Raw genomic sequence first — 11540 nt, forward strand, 5'->3', positions numbered from 1 at the left:
CACGTACTTTGAAAGAAAAAGATTATCCAAGTCACGATGGCCACACCTGTGTACTATGCGACGGCTCCTTCCTTGAACAATTGCTACGTTGACGACAATGGCGACTCGGGTGGTGCAACCAACCTCATAGGTATGAGCATGACCATGTCCAAGAGGTAGACAATGGTAAGAGGAGTCCAAGAATAAAATGAATTTTTCTGGAGGTTGACGTAGGCGACGTACCGATCCGATGAACTTCGATGATGTCGCGGCCAAAAACAACAATACGAAGTACCACCATGTTCTGGAGGTAGCCCTTGACAAGAGGAGTCTCCTGGTAAGAGGAATCGACGAGTTGATGACTGGAGGTGACGGGATCTGGCGATGAACTCGAACTCGAGGCTATGGATGGCATTGGTTGGCACTGGCTCCTCTCGGAAAAGTTTGAGAATGAAAGTGGTGGAGAAGAACAAGGGACACACGGTGCTCTGCTCGGTTTGTATTGCGATGGACTGAGAAGAGAAATCGGGAGGTGTATGCCGACAAATGGCATTCGGAGCACCGGCCAGATTAGAGCGATTGGAACCTTAATGCTCAAAATAAGTTCCCTGAACGGATTCTCCGAAGAATTTGGAATAACTTTCGCGTTGATGGTGAGTGGAAACGTCCACTAAGAATTGAAGAGAGAAGGAAGGGAAAGTAAACTGCCATGAACGTGCTCACGTACGAGAAGGTCGTGTCTAGGTGGGAGACGACCTGGTCGGTTCGGTCTTCATGGGCCACTTCTGTCTGGATCAGCCCAAGATGGAAGTAAAGAGAGAAAAAAAAGGGAGAGATTATGTTAGGCCTGGGCTGGACTGCTCTTGCTAGACTGGGCCAGTTTGGTTCGGTCTGGTTCAGTTCAGTTTTGTTTTTTTTTAAATCTAGAAATTTAAAATATATCATTACAAGCAAACTGGCTCATACGCTAATTTTGGAGCCAAAACATAATAAAAACCTTGCTCTAGAAAACAAATGATGAACGTCAAATCATAAATATCATTGGCAGTAAGTTGCACGAGGGATAAAAAAATATTGTCTGCAACGCAGCAGCAGCACATCAGGCTACGTGTGTGAATTGTAGCAAACACGAGGTGCCATATATGTCAGCGTGTTAAAATTTTGCGACAGGTGCCAACAGCGCGAATATTTAGTTTGCTTGGGAATTCTTGTCAGGTTGGTGCCGGGCACCTTCGCCACATCATCTCTCCAGAAAGCGTCGTGGATTTGGTAGATCCTTCACATTGCAGCTGTCAACACAGTCACAATGCATGCGACCCGGCCATCATCTGCTGCGCTGCACTAATCCTCATCCATCACTAAATTATTTCTCTAGAAAAGAAGAACTACACTACTCTTTTATCCATATTATTTCTCAATAACATGGATGTATCTAAATATAGTTTAGTTTTAGATACATCTATTTTTTATAAAAAACTAGGACAATGCCCGCGCGTTGCGGCGGAACTGCGGAAATACGAGCAAAATTGATGATCATGTAATCAAAAGTACTTCCATTTTAATTAATTTGGACATCAGTAGTCTTTAATCTGAAGAAAAATTTATCGTTTATGGTTTCTGACACAACAATGTCTCACAAGTCACAATATCATAACCCCACGATCGTGTTCTTCAAAAAAGCAGGAAAGAGCAAGGATGTAGAATAGGTTGATGCACAATCCAAACTGCAAAAGCAAGCACCATCTCAATAAACGTTTACTAAAAAAACCATTTCATATTATTGCTTATTCTCAGTGAACCAAAAGGTTGCCAAGTCGCTAACACAAATGGAGTGAATAGAAATACACATGAGGCCACACCTTATCATTCTGACCATTCATGTAGAGTTGATGATTTTCTTGATTGGCTAATAGCAGAATAGAAATACACATGAGGCCACACCTTATCATTCTGACCATTCACGCAGGTAAGCCAGGGAGTAAGGTCCGTTTCTTTTTGGCCGGGTCAGAAAAGTTCTCACACCACAACCTCTGCATCATCTTTGAGTTATCAACTGCAAATTTGGCTCATAACCCACATTGAAGCCGCCGCAGAAAATAGCCACATGTTTTTTTCTGTGTACCTAACATTTTAGCACAATATGGTCAAACAATTCATAGATGTATAAGGCTAACATGTATTTTCCTTCGACTTCTGAAAAACAAAAGAAAAATCTCATTTCTTTTCTAGACCGGTGATTCGACTCTATCCAATACATTGGATTGCCCATGAATTCAGCTAGCAATGAGTAGTATAATTGGGCAAACAGAAAAAATCTGTAAATAAGAGGTAGCAAAATTCAGCGACTTCAGCTAGCAATGAGTAGTATAATTGGGCAAACAAAAAAAAATCTGTAAGTAAGAGGTAGCAAAATTCAGTGAGTAGTAGGAACTTTGGGAAGGAGCTCAAATTAACCCAGTCTATCTCTAATTCTCTATCTATCACTTCCCCTGGAAATTTATCAGCATCTCCCACAAAAAAAAAATATCGTAACATAATGCAAGTCTACCAAGTGTACTCATTCTATGAAAGTAGTCCATCGATCTGCCATGTACATAGAATACATAGAAGTTACCTTCAGTGTAGCCTATCAATTTGGTTGCAACTCGCCAATTTTGGTGATCTCCGGATGCGCATGCGTCTCTTCTGTTCATGTCGATCCTCTCTGCTCTCACGTGCAGAGAATACAGCCAAACGAAGAAAATATTGCAGATTAGCTCAATCCCCCCAGACCTTAACAAATAGCACTGCACGAAGTGTCTCCTCTGGAAAAATAGCTCAAACACACCCGGCTCATCGGTTTGGTGCTCCTGCTCATCTCGAGACACCCAAGTACATTCCAAGAAAGAGGTTGATCCTTTGAGCATTAGCTTCTGGCGTCAACTTACCGTGATAATCAAAAAAATGCCCCCATAAAATTCGTTGAGAGTTGCTGCTAACTGTCTCCTTCAGTACGACGCAAACAATCTGCCGTTGACAGCACCAATGCCTTTATTACCTGCTCATAGTACTGGAAGGAAAACAACACGGGAGCTCGCAGCTGCTTCAGCCAGGATGTGACGAAAAGGCCAGGTATAGAATGGATGAGCTTGGGCTAACTCCTCTCTACTTGCTCTTCCTTTCTCGCATCTCTGTGAGGGGAGCAACCTGCGGCTGCCGCCGTCGCCGTCGGCACTCTGGATGAGCAGCGGGAGCTTCCACGAGGTTGCTTGGGGTCAGCTCCGTGATGCGTTTGGAAACAGGGTAATAGGGCATTGGCGCCCTTGCAAACACACCGCACATCGTGACCACCTGGTCTCCCGCGACGCACATCGTGAGGAACTCAGGCAACAGCCACGCGCCGGTGGTCTCTAGCACGGCGCAGCTCAGCACCGTGCAGACAGCGATTCCGCGCCGTGGCCTGACGGAGGCGGCGAACCGGCGGTGGGGATCAGAGGGAGGCGGCGAACCGGCGGTGGGGATCAGAGGGAGGCGGCGTATAGCGACCAGAGGCAGCGGCGGCGGGTAGGTGGAACCCTAGCTGGGATCGCTCCTCGCTGGGGATTTTTAGATCGAGGCTGGGTCGTCCGTCCTCTAAATGAATTGCCGGTGGCACTGCCTGTAATTCCGACTGAAAAATATGGGCAAAGGAAAAACGGACGAAAAATATGGGAGAAACCTTACATAAGAAGAGTGTTCATCTTTTGAGTATTGTTTGATGTTTTAGCAAGAGATGAATTCATTGATCATGAAGGAACCATTCGGAAGATCAAGGCCGCTACAAGGGCAAGTGACATGAAAGTAGATCATGTCCTTGGTAGGATCTCAAGGGGAGTGGTAACTCGTAGACACCATGCATTACTTATCACTTATTGTCAACACCATGCTTTTGTGTCTAGTTTTGAACCACTCAAGGTACATGAAGGCTTGGTTGATCCGGATTGGGTAATTGCTATGCAAGAAGAATTGGAGTGTTTCACTCGTAATGAAGTGTGGTCTCTAGTTGAGAGACCCAAAGATCATCGCATCAACGTTATTGGGACCAAATGGGTATTCAAAAACAAGCAAGATGAGAATGGCATTGTCATACGAAACAAAGCAATGTTAGTGGCGCAAGGGTTTGCCCAAATAGAAGATATGGATTTTGAGGATACCTTTGCGTCGGTAGCCCGTCTTGAAGCTATTCGTCTTTTGCTTGCATTTGCATCTTTCCACAATTTCAAACTATATCAAATGGATGTGAAAAGTGCATTTTTGAATGGTCCTCTAAAAGAAACCGCATATGTGGCTCAACCCCCGGGTTTCGAAGACCCATGCCGACCCAACCACGTGTATTTACTCCATAAGGCACTCTACGGTCTCAAGCAAGCTCCACGTGCTTGGTATGAGTTCCTTAGGGATTTCTTACTACATGATGGGTTTTGCATGGGTACGGTCGATTCCACCTTTTTTACCAAACGGGTTAAAGGGGGTGGCCTATTTATATGTCAAATATATGTTGATGATATTATCTTTGGTGGAACTAACCCCAATCATAACAAAGCTATGTGGAAGAAGAGTGGAAGCGGTGCCTGTGATTCTCGCTGGCGCGGTGTTCTCCTCGTGATTTTTTCCTTCCCCAGCCCGAATCTCTCTCCATTTACTTTCCCAAATCAGCCATGCCATGTCTAAGAGAAAGTCAACCAGGCCAGATCCGACGAGCCCCTCCCAAATTCGTCTTCTCCTTGAGGTCCGACCGCAAGACTACCGAAATACACCTCACACCAAACCCCCGCCCCCTCGAGCGGCAGGTGAGCTGCCAACTCCTCCGACGGTCCGACCCCGGGTCACCCTTCTCTATCCTCCGTGTACATCACTGCCTGGAAAATTCGGCGAGCTGGTGCTGCCCCGTTTCGATTCCTCACGGCCAGGCCCTCCCTGCCTCTTCGCACATCTATTCATGGCCAAGACCAATGGGATTCCCCAAGAATCACCGCACGACTCCTGCCCTACCACCCTAGAGAGACCACCATCCGATCTTCTCCTCGAGGCCCTCCGCCATGACGACGGGCCACCCAACCACATCCCTGCCCGACCTAGGCTTCAACGACGCCAGATCGAGCCGGCCTCCTCCGCGCGCGTGCTTGTCCTGTCGGGCGGAAGCTCCTTCACGGGAGTTCAGCGGTTTTGACGGTCAACAGACCGGTACGTGGCAGGTGCAGTATTATGTGATTTGGTGGGAGGGCAAAACGGTACAAAAAAAAGCGTTGACGAAACTTTTTGGCAGAAACCTTAGCTCCTTTATTATTAGGTATAGATTTCTGGAAGCTCAAAATTAATCAGAAAAATGCAAATAAGGTACCGTTGGATTCGTCATGAAAAATCCTTTAATATGAGACCAAATTTGGGACAAAAAATATAAACTTTTAAAACCAAAATTTGACATACATGTCTATGTGGCTATAGTGCCTTTTAGGGTTTAATATTTTCTCAAAATAATAATTTTATAATTTTCAAAACCTCCGAACAAAATAGGGTATCGTTGACAAATATTTTGAAAACCAAGATTTATGGAAACTCTATTTTTGTAAATACCTTTTTAATAAACACAAATTTTTTAAATCCTTGTGAAACTTAAATCAAGTCAAACAAACAAGCATATATTTTATTTTTATTTCACATCCCAAAAATTGGAAAATTTTGGTATGTGATTGCACAATTGCGGCGTTTCTACGCGTAGAAAGAAGCAATCAGAGTTTTGCGTGCAGTGTCCACGTAAACATACAATGTACTTGAAGAACAGCTCGCAAGTTTTCAGACGTACTCTTTTCGTTTCAGGGTACCGAGTGGGACTGAAAGATTTTTAATGAGGCGGGCTTGCTTTGCTGAAATATAGCATGGTTTAAATAAAAATAGTGGTGTCGAATATTACATTTTTTCTTCACAAATCAACGCTCGGGGGCTCGACCTGCAAATTAAATGTAGCTTAACTTGACAAACATCATAATGTACTCACTTTGGCTTCGTACAAGCCTCGCGGGTGAATCAATCGCGAGCAAAAACTATTGCCACCTGATACTTGGGGGCCTAGTTGGGAAACAAATATCAAAACAACATGGTTACTTCAAAATATATTCGCCTTGACCGTACAAGAGTCTGGCGAACATATAAAAATACTTTGATTATATGGTGCGCATGGAGTCTACTTCAAGTAGCGTGTCAATCATCTTTTCAGCAGGACCAGACACTGCTTCAATATGATGATCAAGCTTTATTTTCTTCTTCGAGCTCTTCAAAAGAACTCCCTTTGCAACTTCATCGAGATCAATCTTCAGGTGATGAATCCTAAGCCAGATTAGGGCAAATTTCACCCCAGCAACCATTTGCGCCTTCACGAAGCTGTGAATGTCCCGCACATTCTTGAACTTTTCCATCAGGTCGGTAAAATTTTCGGGCTGCGGATTGCGAGGAAACATGGCATGGTATGCCATACCCAGTGAACTGTGGCAAAAGTTGATAAACTCACGCGCCTGAGTGGCGTGGTCTTGAAATTGGACAATCGCGCGACAGCATGCTTCGTCCGCCCAGAAATCAACATTGGCTTCAGCCGCAAGTCGCATGAGACCTCCGACCCGAAGGTTCACTCATTTTTCTTCGGCATCAGCATCCAAAGAAGAACCTATGAGGAAAGAAAAAATATAGTAAGTAATTGTCAGACAAGATTTTTCTAGTCAGAAAATTTGGAAAAAGGAAATGTGCCAGCCATATCTTGACTTGCAGCAGTCATAAGCTCAATCATATAATGCTCGCGTTCAGCAGCACGTGTGGCCTTCAAAGTAGCAGTATTTCCAGATTGGCAGATTCTTGCGTTTGAAGAAGAGCAGTTTGTTCACGTTCAGAAGATTTCCTTGCTTGATCCAAGGCAGTCATAGCTTGTTTCTTCAGTAACTGCAGTTGTTGCCATAGATCTCCCGTTTCCCTCTCCATCGAATTATGCACCATTGGTGTGGTTAGGCTAGCAGCCTCAGAGGTCTCTATTGGGCTCGGAACATCGCAAGAAGTATCAAGACATCCAGTTTCATCATAGTTATCAAAGAGTAACTAGAAAAAGTGTAAAATGCTCGACATCAATCTCTCGGCAAGCTAATTTTTCATTCATCATTAGAATATATTACAAGGGAAGATCCAAAAGGCCGCAGCCGCTAAAGTTGTTTACAAAATAGTAAAATAGAAGGATAAACTTCTACAAAAGCAAAGGCACAAAGTTATCTACTTGACCTCACTCTGAGTAGTACTGGTGGAGGAGGAAGCCGTCGGGTCGATGATGGCGATCCGTTTCTTCGAGAAGGCCTTCACATTCTTCAAGAGATGAGTCCATTTTTCTTTGGTCAGGCCTCAAACAGTCGCCACCTTTGCCTAGTCAACTTTTTCACCACTGGCTATTGACAGCGCAATGGTGCCTTCAACACCAATTCTCAAAGAAGTTTGGCAATGCGCCAAAACAGGGTCATCCTTGCCCGTGAAGAACTTGACGAGGGGTTCGAATTTGTCCGACACAAGATCCTTTGGGAAGAAGTGCGGGAACAAACGTTCGAAAGCAGCCTGGCCTTCTTTAGCAGTCTCGTGCAAGGAGGCAGTTCATCTCTAACATCGTGAGAGAATCCAGGAGTTCATCTTCTTATTGTTCTTGGTTCTTGGTGTACATCTCACCAATACGCTCTGCTGAAAAAGGGAATTTTTTCAGTTTAGGCATGGCATCAACAAAATCGAAAATTTGCAGAGCAAAGGTCAAGATAACGGTACTCGAGAATCTGTCAGATTGCTTGTCAAGCCTCTTAATTATGTCGGCTTCTCACTGAACAATATGCTCAGTTTTTTTCTTTCAAGGCCAGCTCTGCGGCATCAAGTCTAGTCTGCAGATCATTAGCACTCGCAGGTTTTGCTTCGGCATCTTTGCGAGCTTCTTTGCTAGCCTCGAGCTTCTTTTCGAGCTCCTTGGTGTGCTCCTACGCGGCGTGCAGAGAATCTGAAAAAGATAGATAGTTACATTGCAGAAATCAATAAGAGGTTATAAATAAAAATATAGAAAACTCACCTCTCAAGGGGTCAGCTTCATCACAGAATCCAATAAAGCGAGTAGCCATGTCAATCATTTCCCTTATTATAGGCTACAAACAGTCGAGATGCACAAGGGGCGGAGAAGAAGATGGTAATTGTTGAATAAGAAGGAAACAAAAAAGCAAGAAAAGCTGACTTACATCATTGAGATGGGGAGTCGACGGATTTCCACTGGTAACAACCCCTTTGCCAGCAGTACCTGTTCTTGGTTTTTTCTTTAACCCCCGGGACTCTTCGTCGGATACGTGGCTTCAGGGGGGATTTTCGGGTCCTCGGAGACAACCAATTTTTGTGATGCACTTGTGTTTGCCGGCCCAGAAGCATTATGTTCCGACTGCATCTCGTCGTCCCTGACATAAGAACGATCAGTGTATAGATAAAAGGATGAAGAAGTTAAGTATAAATGGTGTGTCAAAGGAGAACCAAACTCACGAGCTAAAGTCAACAACTGTCTTGAACGGATCAAAAGCTAGAGGCTGGTATTCCTCGTTCTCTAATTATTTAGACATAATTTACCTCCTTCTTAGTCCTATTTGGATTTATGTCGTGCCAATCCAATATAAGCCCCTATTTTATTTACTTTTTCTATCTAATTTGTTTTCTTACCATTGTATTTCCATTGACAAAGGTCTATTGAACAAATAGAATTTGACCCCAGTAGTCCTAGCCGTAAACGATGGATACTAGGTGCTGTGCGACTCGACCCGTGCAGTGCTGTAGCTAACGCGTTAAGTATCCCGCCTGGGGAGTACGTTCGCAAGAATGAAACTCAAAAGGTGAGGATGTTATTGATTGTGAACCCATATTAGGCTATTTACACAGAGGAATGGAAAAAATCGCGGAAAACAGTAGGTAGAGTAGAGGAAGTAGATAGAAAGATGGTAGAAGAGGGTAGGGAGGGGGAAGGGATAAGATAGTTATTTAGACAAGATACTCGTAAATAGCTTAAGTTAAGAAATCAATGTTTTTTTCCTATACTATACATTTTGCCTTTTGTGGAAGATCTGTGCCTACTCTACTTTCCTATCTAGGACTTCGATATACAAAATATATACTACCGTGAAGCATAGATTGCTGTCAACAGAGAATTTTCTTAGTATTTAGTTAGGTATTTGCACTCAAAATAAGAAAGGAGCCTATTAATAACTTGTAAAATAAGAATTAGGAATTGATTTGGGTTGCGCTATATCTATCAAAGAGTATACAATAATGAAGGATTTGGTAAATCAAATCCACGGTTTAATAATGAACCGTGTTAACTTACCATAACAACAACTCAATTCCTATTGAATTCCTATAACGGAATTCCTGTAGGATAGAAGATACACGAGTGTACACAGTATATATGAATGGTTCACCCCAACACTACCCACTTGTCCGACTGTTGCTAAGCAGTTTTGGGATACTAAACGGACCTCCCCAGATGGTAATCTTAAAGTGGCCGATTTACCCTCTTTTGCAATCAGTTTCGCTACAGCACCTGCTGCTCTAGCTAATTGCCCACCCCTTCCACGTGTGATTTCTATGTTATGCATGGCCGTGCCTAAGGGCATATCGGTAATGGAAACCATTCTCTTATAGGAAATGGTTCGAAAATCCCGGGTATTTTTTCTGGGCCTGTATTCTTTTTCTAGGTTCACTAGGATTCTTATCGGTTGGGGCTTCCAGTTATCTTGGTAAGAATATTATATCTATACTTCCATCTCAACAAATTCTTTTTTTTCCACAGGGAGTCGTGATGTCTTTCTACGGAATCGCGGGCCTATTCATTAGCTCCTACTTGTGTCTTTCTTTAGAGTTTTCTATATGCACAATTTCTCGATGTTTCGATGAGAATTTCTTGACTTTCCATATACTGCTCCACAAAGAATACCTATGGTTAAAAGGGTAAATCCTAGGCTAATGACACGATAACTCCAAGAATCTAAACGCTCCGTTAATTGATATTTGTAATAATTTGGGAATGAAGGGACAGAGGTGCTTTTTAAAGAACTTCTTTTTACATAGAAATCACTAAAGAAAAATGTTTTAAGTAAAACATTTTTTTTCTTTTTAGAAAAGAAAAAGAAATTCTTTCGAAATCTAATGATTAGAATAGCGGCAGATAATAAGGATCCGCACAAAAGAGTTGCATAGCTTAGTAACATCATACTGACATGCATCATTAACCACTGAGATTGGAGAGCAGGTACTAGTATTGTGGATTGATGCATTTCAGTTAAAAGACCCGATGTGGCAAAGCCTTGTGTTTCATGGGAAGACTCTTCTGCCGCAGGTTCAACTAGCTTTGAAGTACCCGAGTTTGCAATTTTCTTTTTCTACTATTTGGGGAACTAGCAGATGGAGGAGCACAGTGCATTCGGGATGAATCATAGATGTGCGTCGAACCCACACTTTTCTAGATGAACCCACACTTTTTGAAGATTCCGTGGGTTCACTGTCGCAAACCGAATCTTCCTGGGAATCATCAGCAACAATTGTCTGTTCGGGCGCTTCCCCATTTTCAGGAACATGAGGAAGGAAGGTAAGCTAGGCAGGAAAAGTAAGTAAAAAATCGAGAAGAGAACTTACAGCTGGAAGGGCGTGTTCGCCACTCAATGGCTTCACGCGGCAAGATGCGGGCACTTCAACATTTTTACTAAGTGAGGTAAAGCGGTGGACCAGTTTCTCCAAGTCTATGAAATAAAGATCCTCGGATATCCTTGCAGCAACACCAGCGCCAGAATAAAGCCAGAGAGGACCCGAATGAGCTTGGATAGGTTGTACACGAATCCACAAGAAATGTGCTAATATCTGCATGCCCGCTGGTATTCTGCAACTTCCTAATCTGCTCCATCAAATGCTCTGTAGCTGCAATTTCTTCTCGAGTAGCTTCGGCATCCCAAGATTGACGCCTCAGGATTTCCCGCGACATGTCAAAGGGAGTGAGGCCATATTGCTGGTCGCCAGTTGTTTCATCCTTCACATAGAGACATTTCTTGCGCCAACCTTGGACCGAGTTGGCAAATTTCAGATCGAAATAACCAGCTTCAGGCTGAACGCAGATGCAAACACCACATACATCGTAGATGGTATCCCTCAAGTTGTTGCAATGAAGATAGAAAATGCGTCTCCACAAGCCCTAGTGGGGGTGGATGCCGAGGAAACACTCACAAAGTGTGATGAAAATGGTGATATGGAATATGGAATTGGGAGTCAGCTGGTATAGCTGAATCCCGTCAGCAAAGAGGAGTCCCCAAAGGAACTCATGAACACGCACGGAGAGGCCGCGAAGGAGGAAATCATAGAAAATTACCCGATATCATTCGAGCGGATTGGGGTTCGTTTCATCCCACGAATCTTCATTTTCCCCTCGTCAGTGAGCAGCCCCAGCTTCTTCAGCTTCTGGTGCTCTGTTGGATTGAATTTGGATCTATCCCATCCTGACACTTTCTTCTTTTCCACCG

At 43.6% G+C, this 11540-nt stretch overlaps 1 long non-coding RNA gene across 1 annotated transcript; it reads right to left on the reverse strand.

The window, feature by feature from the left end:
- Positions 1-1733: 1733 nt before the first annotated feature.
- On the reverse strand, positions 1734-3301 carry LOC124678325. The gene is made up of 2 exons (XR_006994418.1): positions 2594-3301; positions 1734-2101 (listed from the first exon to the last, which is right to left on the reverse strand). It is a non-coding gene; the product is annotated as an uncharacterized LOC124678325 (long non-coding RNA).
- Between the last annotated feature and the right edge of the window lie 8239 nt (positions 3302-11540).

The sequence above is a fragment of the Lolium rigidum genome, chromosome 7 (assembly GCF_022539505.1).
Source record: "Lolium rigidum isolate FL_2022 chromosome 7, APGP_CSIRO_Lrig_0.1, whole genome shotgun sequence".
Lineage (NCBI taxonomy): Eukaryota > Viridiplantae > Streptophyta > Magnoliopsida > Poales > Poaceae > Lolium > Lolium rigidum.